The sequence below is a fragment of the Balaenoptera borealis genome (assembly GCF_965194805.1).
Source record: "Balaenoptera borealis genome assembly, chromosome: 12".
Lineage (NCBI taxonomy): Eukaryota > Metazoa > Chordata > Mammalia > Artiodactyla > Balaenopteridae > Balaenoptera > Balaenoptera borealis.
Window position 1 is genome coordinate 74,543,995 of NC_138869.1, and position 11,726 is coordinate 74,555,720.

The 11,726-nt window shown below is 37.6% G+C and overlaps 1 pseudogene across 1 annotated transcript in view; it reads left to right on the plus strand.

Moving 5' to 3' along the window:
• The window catches only part of LOC309608268 (large ribosomal subunit protein eL42 pseudogene), a 217,967-nt pseudogene extending 206,982 nt beyond the window's left edge, over positions 1 to 10,985 (plus strand). The window contains exon 3 of the transcript XR_014249670.1: positions 6,500 to 10,985. The product of XR_014249670.1 is annotated as a large ribosomal subunit protein eL42 pseudogene (transcript). The remainder of the gene's footprint in view (positions 1 to 6,499) is intronic.
• The last annotated feature ends 741 nt before the right edge of the window (positions 10,986 to 11,726 follow it).

Consider the following 11,726-nt stretch of genomic DNA (forward strand, 5'->3'; position numbering starts at 1 on the left):
CCTTGTTTCCAGCCAGGCATTCTGTGTCTTCTGGAAGCAACCATCAAACTGCCAGGCTAACTTGTCAGCTTGCAAGTAAGGTTAAATCTCAGACCCTTTGGTTTTTGAGAGTTACCTGATCAAATGCATCGTGGTCAACATCTAGTAGATGCCTCTGGCTCATTAACCTTCTCTAGACTTATGGGACCCCAAGTAGCAGACCTGACTCACACTTAAGTTGAACACCCTGTGCTCAGTTAAATGAAATGACATCAGTGGTGACAGTGAAGCCCCTATAGGCACGTGTAACCTAATATCAGGGTCTCCGCATCGTGGAGCCCCAGGGCACCATTCACATCATAGTCTAGAAATATGCAATGTGGCTGCTCTAACTATTGCAATACTTCATTGTTTCTAACACCATCTATGGGAAAATACACCATTATTTTAGATGCCACTGTGGGAAAAAAAAAAAAACCTGCCAATTAAACCATGACAAAAATGTTCTCTATTATTTTGATGTTTTACTGTATATTTATTGAAAGATCTCTTTGATACTTATTTAGACGGATTTATCATATCTCAACCTTGTGTACACATAGGAAGAAAAATAACTGTTCCTATTCAACATTACTGGAGGGTCTAGCCAGTACAATAAGGCAAGAAAAAGAAAAGGCATAAAAATTGGAAAGGAAGAAATAAAACTGTCTCTGTTTGCAGACAACATGATTGTTTATGCAGAAAATCCCAAAGAATCTAAAATAAGTTCCTAGTATGTTTATCCTGGTTGGAGGATACTAGATGAATACAGAAAAGTCAATTTTATTTTCTTATACTACCAATGAACAATTATAAATTAAAAATTAATGCCATTTGCAATAACATCCAGAAAGGCCCATGAAATACTTAGAGATAAATCAAATATATGAAAGGTTTATGCTTAAAACTATAAACATTGCTGAAAGAAATAAAAAACCTAAATAAATGGAAATACTGTGTTCATGGATTGGAAGACTCAATATTGTCAAGATATCAATTCTCTTCAAACTGATCTGTAAGTTTAACACAATCCCCAAATTCCAAAATTCTAGGCTTTTTTTTCTTTGTAGAAAAGGAAAAGCTGATTCTAAAATTTATAAGGAAGAGCAAAGGGACAAGAATAGCCAAAATAATTTTGAAAAACAAGAATGAGTTTAGAGGACTTACACTATTTTGAGATTTACTGTAAAGCTGAAGCCATCAAGATAGTATGGAATTGGCCAAAGGATAGACAAATAGATCCGTGGAATAGAACAGAAAATAGGCTCACTTATATGTTCAATTGATTTTCAATAAAGTTGAAAGGGCATTTAAATGGAGAAAACGTTTTTCAGCAAATGGTAATGAAATAATTGGACATTAACCTATACCTTGTACCATATACAAAATTTAACGTGAAATGGAGTATAGACCTAATTGTAAAAACCTAAAACTCATAAAACTTCTACAGAAAAACAGGAGAAAATCTTTGTTACATCTAGTTTGGCAAAGATTTCTTAGATAGGACACAAAAAGCCATGAGTCATAAAAGAAAAAAAAACAAAAAAACTTGACAAATTGGACTTCATGAAAATTACATATTCTGCTCTTGGAAAGACACTGTCAAGAAAATGAAAAACAGGCCAGAAACTAAGATAGTACTCACGAAACATCTGATAAAGGATACCCAGAATATAAAGAACTCTCATAACTCAGTAAGAATATAATCCAACTAAAAATGATTTGAACAGACACTTCTTCAAAGGAGATACATAGATAGCAAATAAGGCCACGAAAAGATGCTCAACATCATTAGGAAAATGTAAGTTAAAACCACAGTGAGATACCACTACAAACTAGGAGAATGACTATACTTTTAAAAAGCTGATCATACCAAGCCCTGGAGAGGTTGCAGAGTAATGAGGACTTCCATTCATTGCTGGTGGGAACGTAAAATGGTGTAGACACTTTGGAAAACTGTTCAGCCGTTTGTTATAAAGTTAAACACAGACTCATCATACAACCCAGCAATCCTACTCTTATGTATTTACCCCTGAGTAATAAAACTGTATATCCATACAAAAACCTATACCTAAACATTTATAGCTTTGTTCATAACTGCCAAAAATGAGAAACAATCCAAATGTTCTTCTATTGTGAACAGATAAATAAAGCCTGGTATAATCACACAATTGAATACTACTCAACAATAAAAAGAAATGAACTGCTGATAAATGCAAAAACATGATGCTAAGTGAAAGAAGCCAGGCACAAAATGCTGCATGATGTTATAGAAAAGAGAAAACGATAGAGATAGAAAGCAGTGGTTGCCAAGGGCTGGGAGTGTGGGTTGGGGATTGGATACAAAGGGGCACTAAGAAATGTTAAAAATATTCTATCTCTTGATTTCAGTGGTGGATACATGACATTACACATTTTTGTCAATTCATAGAACTGTATACCTAAAAAGGGTGCATTTTACGATATGTAAATTATACCTCAATAAATCTGACTTAAATTTTTAAAAATTGGTTAAGGAATCCCTATTTTTTTCCCCATAGAATCCAAGTCCTCTGAATTCTTTTCTTTTTTTTTTTTTAATAGATCTCTATTGGAGTATAATTGCTTCACAATACTGTGTTAGTTTCTGTTGCACAACAAAGCGAATTATTTTCAGTGAGAGTTGATGTCAGAGTTTTTCACGCTCTATCATCCTCTGGGGAATCAGCAGGTTTGGTAATATTCTTTTTTAAAAAAATTAATTTATTTTTATTTTTACTTATGGCTGTGTTGAGTCTTCGTTTCTGTGCGAGGGCCTTCTCTAGTTGTGGCAAGCGGGGGCCACTCTTCATCGCGGTGCGAGGGCCTCTCACTATTGCGGCCTCTCTTGTTACGGAGCACAGGCTCCAGACGCGCAGGCTCAGTAGTTGTGGCTCACGGGCCTAGCTGCTCCGCGGCATGTGGGATCTTCCCGGACCAGGGCTCGAACCCATGTCCCCTGCATTGGCAGGCAGATTCTCAACCACTGCGCCACCAGGGAAGCCCCGGTAATATTCTTAAGAGGGCTCTACTACTGTCTCTGGGATTTTCTTTCAAGCTGCTGATGCTCATCTGACAAGCTTTGATGCTGGGTCTTTATTGATCTTACTAACAGTTGTCAAATAGAAGGTTTGCAGACAACAATCAGGATTCATATTTCCGGTGGCATATTGGTCAATTGCAAATCCTGTACATTTTAGTCAACAGACCGTTTAAAGACAATGTGAATGTGGGTTAACATCTAACGTTTGTGCACAGGCAGACAACAACAACTACATTGTGGCTGCCACATGCATAACAGCAATTCCACGAATGTCAACTTCAGGGGTATTAAAATGTGAGAAATGCTCATCTTCCATTTGATAAGATATTATTACTGGGAGAAGCGGAGAAGCTGGACTCCAAAGGCCCTTTTGAAAATCCTGTCAAAGACAGTGACATGGCGGACTATTTTTAATTAGTGTTGTAATTTTTTTCAGAGAACTATGTTTTCAATTATTTTAGGTAACATGTATACACAATACAAAATCCAAACTGTGAAACAGAGAATACAGTGAAAAATAAGTCTCCGTCCAACCCCTGACCCTCAGACACCAAGTTCCCTCCGTGAGAGAGAACCACTGTTGGGGGTCCCCTATGTCTGAACTGCTTGAGAAGGATCACTCTGGCAACAAGGCAGAGACTGAAGAAGCGGGAGGAACAAAAGGCCATTTGTCAACTAAGAAGAAATGACAAGAGTCTGGTGGTGGGGGTGCAGGAAATGAAGACATAGATTCAGATAGTGGGTATGTATATCATTGAGAATTGCGCTTAGTTACAAATACAAGCAATCTGAATAATAGTGACTTAAGACAAAGATTTATATTTTTCTCACATAAAAGAAGTCTGAGTGAGCATTTAAGGGCTGATGTAGCTGTTCAGTTATGTCATTAATACTCAAGCCTCTTCTATATTTGTGCTCTACCATCTTTAGAAGGTTGCCTCAAGGTAGCAAAATGGCGAGTGCTGCTCCAGCCATCATATCCATATACCAAAGACAGAAGGAAGGGCAACAGTGCATGTGCTTGCTATCTCCTATTTATCCTAATTCGTATCAACTCTCTGCCCTTCTGCTTTTCTATCTGCTCTCTGTTTCAGCAGGCTGGCTTGTGTGGGCTACATCAGTGGCTTTGTTGCCTTTGGCATTGTGATGGGTTCAGCCAATACGATCCATGGAAGGAGATGAGAATGTGAGAAGAGAATGAGCTCAGGATTTCTTTCCCCCTGACTCCCCTCCTACAAAGTCACATCTGGCTGGCTGCCTCTCTTTACCTGAAGGCCACTGTTCTCAAGGCAGTCTGCTCTACCCAACCCTCTCCTTACCAGTTCAGAAATAGAGATAACAGCTTGGCTGACCCGAATCTTGTATCCTTCATGATTTCTATACATAGTGTGCCCGCTGTTCCCTTGCTGGGATTCTGAATGATACAAGTCACAAGCTAGTTGAGTCAGCCTCTTTTAAGAAAATTTCCTAAAAGTTTCACCCAACAATTTGTAGTTAGAAGTTAGATGGCCATCCTTACAAAGGGAGGGAGGGATATACAGGTGGCTTATTGTTGGTGGTGGTTTTTTCGGGCCTGGTCATTTGTAATGAAGAAGGAAAGTTGGATACTGAGTAGGCAGCTAGATGGTTCTGTCATAGGAGGGACTAGAGGGAAAAATAAAGATGCCCTGTGAGAAACAATATTAATTTGCAATCAACCAGACTGAGGATGGAGGGACAATGCATCAATCATTGAATTTCCAGTAACAGTCACATTTTAAAGGTCACTGTCAAATTCATAGGTGACTGCCCTTGAAAGTCCCAAACTTTGAAAGTCTTTTTCTCCCCCGTCTTAAAGAGCCTCTTGTAGAATCTGATTAAAAATAGACTTTTTTAACTCTGAAAAAACACACATAAACCATACGCACAATTGTTTAACAATACTCTTTCTACACAAAGATCCAACGCAATAAAATCTTTTTTTTTTTTGAAGCATAGCATAGTTGTTAAGAAGTTGTACCCTGGAGCTAAACTACCTAAGTTTGAAATCTGGTTCCACATGTACCAGTGGTGTGTCCTTGAGCAAGTTACCTAGCCTCTGTGTTTGTTTCCTCATCCATAAAGTGGGTGGGGTGGCCACGAGGAGGCACTTGGCAGACCTTCTAGTTCAGGGAGCGTATTGGCTGAGGGCCCCTGCTGCTGCACTTTGGAATCCACTGTGACATTTGTGACAGAGCCACTTCTCCCATGGGCATCTCCCCACCAATGATGTAATATGGCAGGAAGACCAAGGCAGACCCATTTCTGGAAGACACTAGACTCCATCAGCTAACTTTGGCTCGAAGACAACCCCCTCCCTGAGTTCTGATGAACTTCACTAAGACTGCTCTGCAGTCTAAGACACTTCTACCAACCTTCCTTCTCTTTCTTCTTCACTCAATGTTAGACTTGGGCTGTGGTCTAGTGACTCTCCCAGCCATTTACCAGCTCCCCTTCATTTCCTTTTTCACAGACATTTTCCTTAATAAAATCTTGGCACACTTATTCTGATCTTGGCATCTGCTTCTTGGAGGACCCGGACTAACACAGTGGGGATAATACTAGTTCCTACCTCTCACTGAGTTGTTGAGAGGATAAATGAGTTAATTCATTTACTGTGCTTACAATAGTGCTTGACAGATAGTAATAATTCAATCCATTTCAGTTATTAAAGAGAGACCAGATCTTACATTTCTAGTATTATAGCAGATTAGATAACCCCCAAAATCTTCCATTATTAAATACCATAAAAGTATGATGAAATATAGAAAATAGTCTTCTACCTGCATAGCTGAGTTTATAAAAAATATAAATCCTAGGGGCAAAATGGAGAGAGACCTAAAAAACAGAGCAGTAGTCTTGAGTTCACACTGCAGCTGTCCCCAGGGAATTTGATGGAGCCTTTGAACATAAAGCTGAGAATTGTCAAAGAGCTTTAGAAAAAAGGTGGGGACTAAAAGCCAAACCATCAGCAAAGAGAGATATAAAGGAAGCTTGTCCATCTTCACTTGTATCTGGATAAAGGGAAAAGATCCCTCAAGACTGAAGGCAGAGTTTGGCATTAATACTAGTCTTGTGGCCGAGAACTCCCAAGCTGATAATATCTGTGACAAAGTGAATACAAGTCCTCTCTGGAGGGACAAATCCTCAGCTAAGGATTCTCAGGATTCTCTTCAATATAGCCCTGCTGAAGATGAACTCACAATCCAAAATTGCAGAACAAACAAGGAAATACTCCACCATGAGTGAGCATTAGCAATATGAGGAGCAGGATTAGATTTCCAACAACTTAAGATAGTTATTTTAAATATTTTATAATTTCTGGCTGATAGAGCTATCACATTAAAGAACAGAATTTAAAAAAACATAACAACTGCATCTTTATTCCTAACCCACCCCTAGGTTCTTCAGAACCTTTTTTTTTTTTTTTAGATTCCATTTATATGTGTTAGCATACGGTACTTGTTTTTCTCTTTCTGACTTACTTCACTCTGTATGAAAGACTCTAGGTCCATCCACCTCACTACAAATAACTCAGTTTCATTTCTTTTTATGGCTGAGTAATAGTCCATTGTATATATGTGCCACATCTTCTTTATCCATTCATCTGTCAATGGACACTTAGGTTGCTTCCACGTCCTGGCTATTGTAAATAGAGCTGCAATGAACATTGTGGTACATGACTCTCTTTGAATTATGGACTTGAGGACATGGGGAGGGGGAAGGGTAAGCTGGGACGAAGTGAGAGAGTGGCATGGACTTATATATACTACCAAAGGTAAAATAGATAGCCAGTGGGAAGCAGCCACATAGCACAGGGAGATCAGCTCAGTGCTTTGTGACCACCTAGAGGGGTGGGATAGGGAGGGTGGGAGGGAGGGAGGTGCAAGAGGGAAGAGATATGGGAACATATGTATATGTATAGCTGATTCACTCTGTTATAAAGCAGAAACTAACACACCATTGTAAAGCAATTATACTTCAATAAAGATGCTTAAAAAAATTAAATTAAATAAAAAATAAAAAACATAACAAAAGATTGAGATTCTCAAAATCTCAATTTTTTTGGTTCAAAAAGAACCAAACAAAAGTTTTAAAGACTCCCTTTTCTGAGGTTCTCTAGAAAGCAGAGCCTGAGGCAAGGATTAGGATGCTGATTTTTTATTCAGGAGATGAAGCCTGTTGAGATGAAGCCTGTTGAGATGAAGGCAAAGAAGAAAAGGGGAAGTAGGGCAAGGAAAGATGTGAAGCAAGGTGATATGATACATTACAGTGCTGGTCTCTGTTTGATAAGCCATGAAGAGACAGCTGGCCACTGTCTCTTTGCCTAGCACCCAGGACTTCTCTGGAAGGTTTTCAAAAGGAAACAGACTTCTGATTGGAAGGAGAATTTATCTGCCCAGCTCCCTCCTGTTTCCCATTTCCTATTGCTCAAATCCACTCCATAGAGAGCTAACCCATAGGTGTTGCACTGTTCATCCTTTGATGTCACTCAGGAAACCAGATCCTCTGTTCAGAAGTAGAGGAGCAACTTGGTGCAGACACCCTGGCATGTGGAAGGTGAAGCAATGCAATCCCAGGCCTCCAGCCAGCCTGGGGAGCTCAGCAGAGTACCTGTACACTTGTGTGAGTTACTGGCAGTTGGAAGAACTTTGAGAATAGGGAGGCAGTTTGACTCTGAGAAGGAACAAGGTTAGTTTCTGATGTTAAATTAGATATGCAGTCATTGAAATTGAGAAATACTCTCCAGTGGATAAACAGTATATTGGATCCAGATGAAGACAAAATTGTGGATATAAAGAGATAAATTAAATTATACCTATGTGCTGTATTCTGGATAAAGAAAAAAGGGGGAAAAAAAAAGAGGCATGAAAGAGTAAAAAGTCCAATTTATACCCAATAGGAATTTCAGAAGGTGAGATTAGAGAATAAGAGGTTACACTGATAAAGAGCATGCATCCTTAGATTCAGTTTCTATGTGATATTTTTGATGCCCAAGGGCAGCTTCTGTACACAGAGAAGTTTATTTTCATTTATTTGGGTTTGGTTTTTAAAACTTTACTTACTAAAATTATAAATTTAAAAGTCTAGATTTTCTTAAACTCCTAAATTCATCTTATAAGTTTTATTACACGATTTTAAATCCAGTAAATTTTATATAAAATAGAAATAATTTTCAGGGAAACTTTCACATAAATTGGACTGATTACTTAAGGGAATTAGATTTTAATTAATGTTAAGTAAACTTGAATAGGACAGGCTAATTACCTTTAACTACTTCAAATAATATGTATACATTAATGTATTCAATTTTCTTTAAGACACTGGAATGTCTAAACTCAACAAACTTATGACCCAATAAGCTAATCCTTCCCACATTATCAACAGCTCTCTAATGCAAGTTCTTTTAACCACTCTACCACTGTTTATGAACTAAATCACTTACACCATTCAACTTCGAATCAAGCATTTAATTTGGAATTGCAGGCCAATTTGTTATACATTTTAATATGCCAAATTCAATTATATTTTACAAGTATTTTAAATGCCAAACACAGTGATTATCTTGATTGTAACCCAAAATGATTAATGCCATGGGTTTGACATACTTCATAATTTCATATTTCTGGGGTTAAGAGACACAATCCAGTAAGGTTTACTGTGACTTTAAATTCCTGAGCCAATAAACTCATGATGACAATATGCTTGTCACCTGAGGCAAGTTGGAGGTGCATATTGAACAGACATATTTGGTACAGGGATGCCAGACCTGCAGCTGCCTATGTCCAGTATGGTCTTTCCTGCATCACAGATTGACATACTGAGTCCAGTTTCAGTAATCTTGAAATTATAGGAGACCCCAAATCTATACCCTTCAGGTGGGGTTGATACCTCCTGTTCCAATTACACAACCACACAATACTTTTTGTAACCTCCTTCTGTTCGGATGACAAGATTTTATCATCTGAATTCTTCAACCTCCAACCAGATTGCACCTGATTTTGTTCATTCATCTCATTACTGTCTGGCTGAACTCTATTTTCATTATTTTTTTCCTCTGTCTTTGGACCACAAGGTTTTGGCAGAATCTAGTCAGACTTTCCTTATCTATAGTCTTTGACTGGCTTTATGATTACAGCAATCATGAGTGGCATAAATAAAAATAGATGCACACTAAGACACACTGAAGTGCAGAAGAACAACAAAAACAGAGAGAACATCTTGAAACAACCACAGCTTTTTGTGCCAATAGTGCTCCTACAAACATGGTGAACATGCCTAAAACCGGCGGGACTTTCTGTAGGAAGTGTGGCAAGCTCCAATCCCACAAAGTGGCACGCTACAAGAAGGGCAAGGATTATCCATATGCCCAGGGAAAGTGGCATTATGACAGGAAGCACAGTGGATATGGTGGGCAGACTAAGCCAATTTTCTGGGAAAAAGCTAAAACTACAAAGATTGTGCTGAGGCTGCAGATCAAAGAATTCTGGCTATTAAGAGATGTAAACACTTTGAACTGGGAGGATTTAAGAAGAGAAAGGGCCAAGTAATTCAGTTCTAAGCTTCATCTTTTGGTGTTATGAAGAAAACAAAATCTTGAGGTTAAGTTAAAAAAAATAGAAAAATGACATATCACCAAAGTGAAGTGATAAATAGATAGCAGACTTCTAATCAACAACACTTGAATAATATCTTTGAAGCAAGAGAAACAATGAATCTACAGTTTTATACCCAGTCAAGCTATCATTCAGGAATGGGGAAACAAGTCATTTTCAGAAAGGCAAAGACTAAATTCATTAACAAACACTGAAAAAACTGCTGAACTACATAGATCCTTCTGTATGAAAACTCTTGCTATTTGCTATCTGAAACTCAGGAATGAAATAGATGGTGTACTTTTCAATCTCAGTATTCAAACTCATTATCCAAATCTAGGAACCAAAAAATTCAGATGACGAAAAAAACTTATACTAAAGGAAGAAAGAAACTAATTCACAAAGAAAGAAGTGAGGCTCATGAAGGACTGATGAGCAAGGAAACTGATAAGCATATAGGTAAATTTAAGTGATTAAAATAATAAAATAATAAAAAACAACTATTTTTAGAGGAATACAAAAACTATGCAAATAAAGTATATACTGATGAACATGTAAAGTAGGATAGGTGATAGGAATGAGCAACTTCAATGTTTGGCAAAGAGCAGGCGGAGTTTAGGAATGTTGATTGTAGTGGACATTGTTGACACCCGACCCATATTCTCTGTCCACCTAAGTTCACTTATCAATGGGGTAGACAGTGTAACAAGCTGCCAGGTGTTGCTCAAGCACATGTGTCTCTCTTCTATGCCTGATGTCTTTCTCCTGCATCATAGAACTTTCTCTGACTTAAGCAGGTGTAATCTGGAAGTGCAGGGGCATTAACACTTCCAGGGATAAATTTCAACCAATGGGGGAGTCAGTAGATAAATGACTCCACCTCCTTATCTCCTTGTAGGACAACTCTGAAACAAGTTCCACTTGGTTGTTCAGAGGATTTGAGACCCCGTTACCCACAATAACCTGCTCATGAGCATTTCCCAGACCTGCTTTTCTCTTTTCCCTGCCTCACTTCCCCCTTCCCTTGTTTGTGCTTCCTGATGTCACTTCCCAAATGCCTGTACTCAAGGTCAGGTCGTAAGGGCAGCTTTTGGGAGAATCCAACCTGAGACACTGATTAGTTTTAGAATTTATTTCATGTATGCTTGTTACAATTCTAAGAGTAATCACTAGAATGGTGCAGACAGAATGTGTAACTTCCAAACAAATATAGGTGAAAAGGAGAAATTAAAAAAAAACAAACAAACAACCTTAAGTCAATAAAGATAGAAAAGGGATGAGGGGGAGAGAAACTTAAGAGAATAGATGTCATATTTCATAGACTGTAAGATGACATCACTTGTAAAATACACCTAAATTTTGCATGCTACTAAGGAAGAAAAAAGCTTCTAATGATGACTTCAATTATAGAGGTATTCTAATTTCAAAGATGTTTAAATGTGGGGAAAAATATGTGTCTTACAATTGATGAAATTTGGCAGTGCAAAGTAAGATTTTAGAAATAAATGTTAATATTCAATAATCACAATATGAAGGGACTAAAATCATGTAGAAGATCAGATTGTCTAATTAGTTTCTATTTTTAAAAAAATTAGCTGAAACTGTACATAAGAGACATACTTCAGACATAAAATATAAGGTCACATGTAAAAGAACTGAAAAAGATAACACCAGGCAAATACTGACCAAACAAAGCTGGTACAGCTAACTCAAAATGAGACAGACTTTGTCTCTAGAAATGCTTTTTGCTTTAAGGAGGGTCACTCCATAATGACAAATTTTCAATTCATGAGATATATTTCTAAATATTATACACCTAAAACATAGCCTCAAAATATATAATACAAAAATATTGAGAGACCAACAAGGAAAAATGTGAAATCAATAGAAGGGAATTTTTCACATATATTAGTTTTTTTTTTTGTTGTTGTTGTTGTTTTGTTTCTTTGTTTTTTTATTGGAGTATAATTGCTTTACAATGGTGTGTTAGTTTCTGCTTTATAACAAAGTGAATCAGTTATACATATACATAT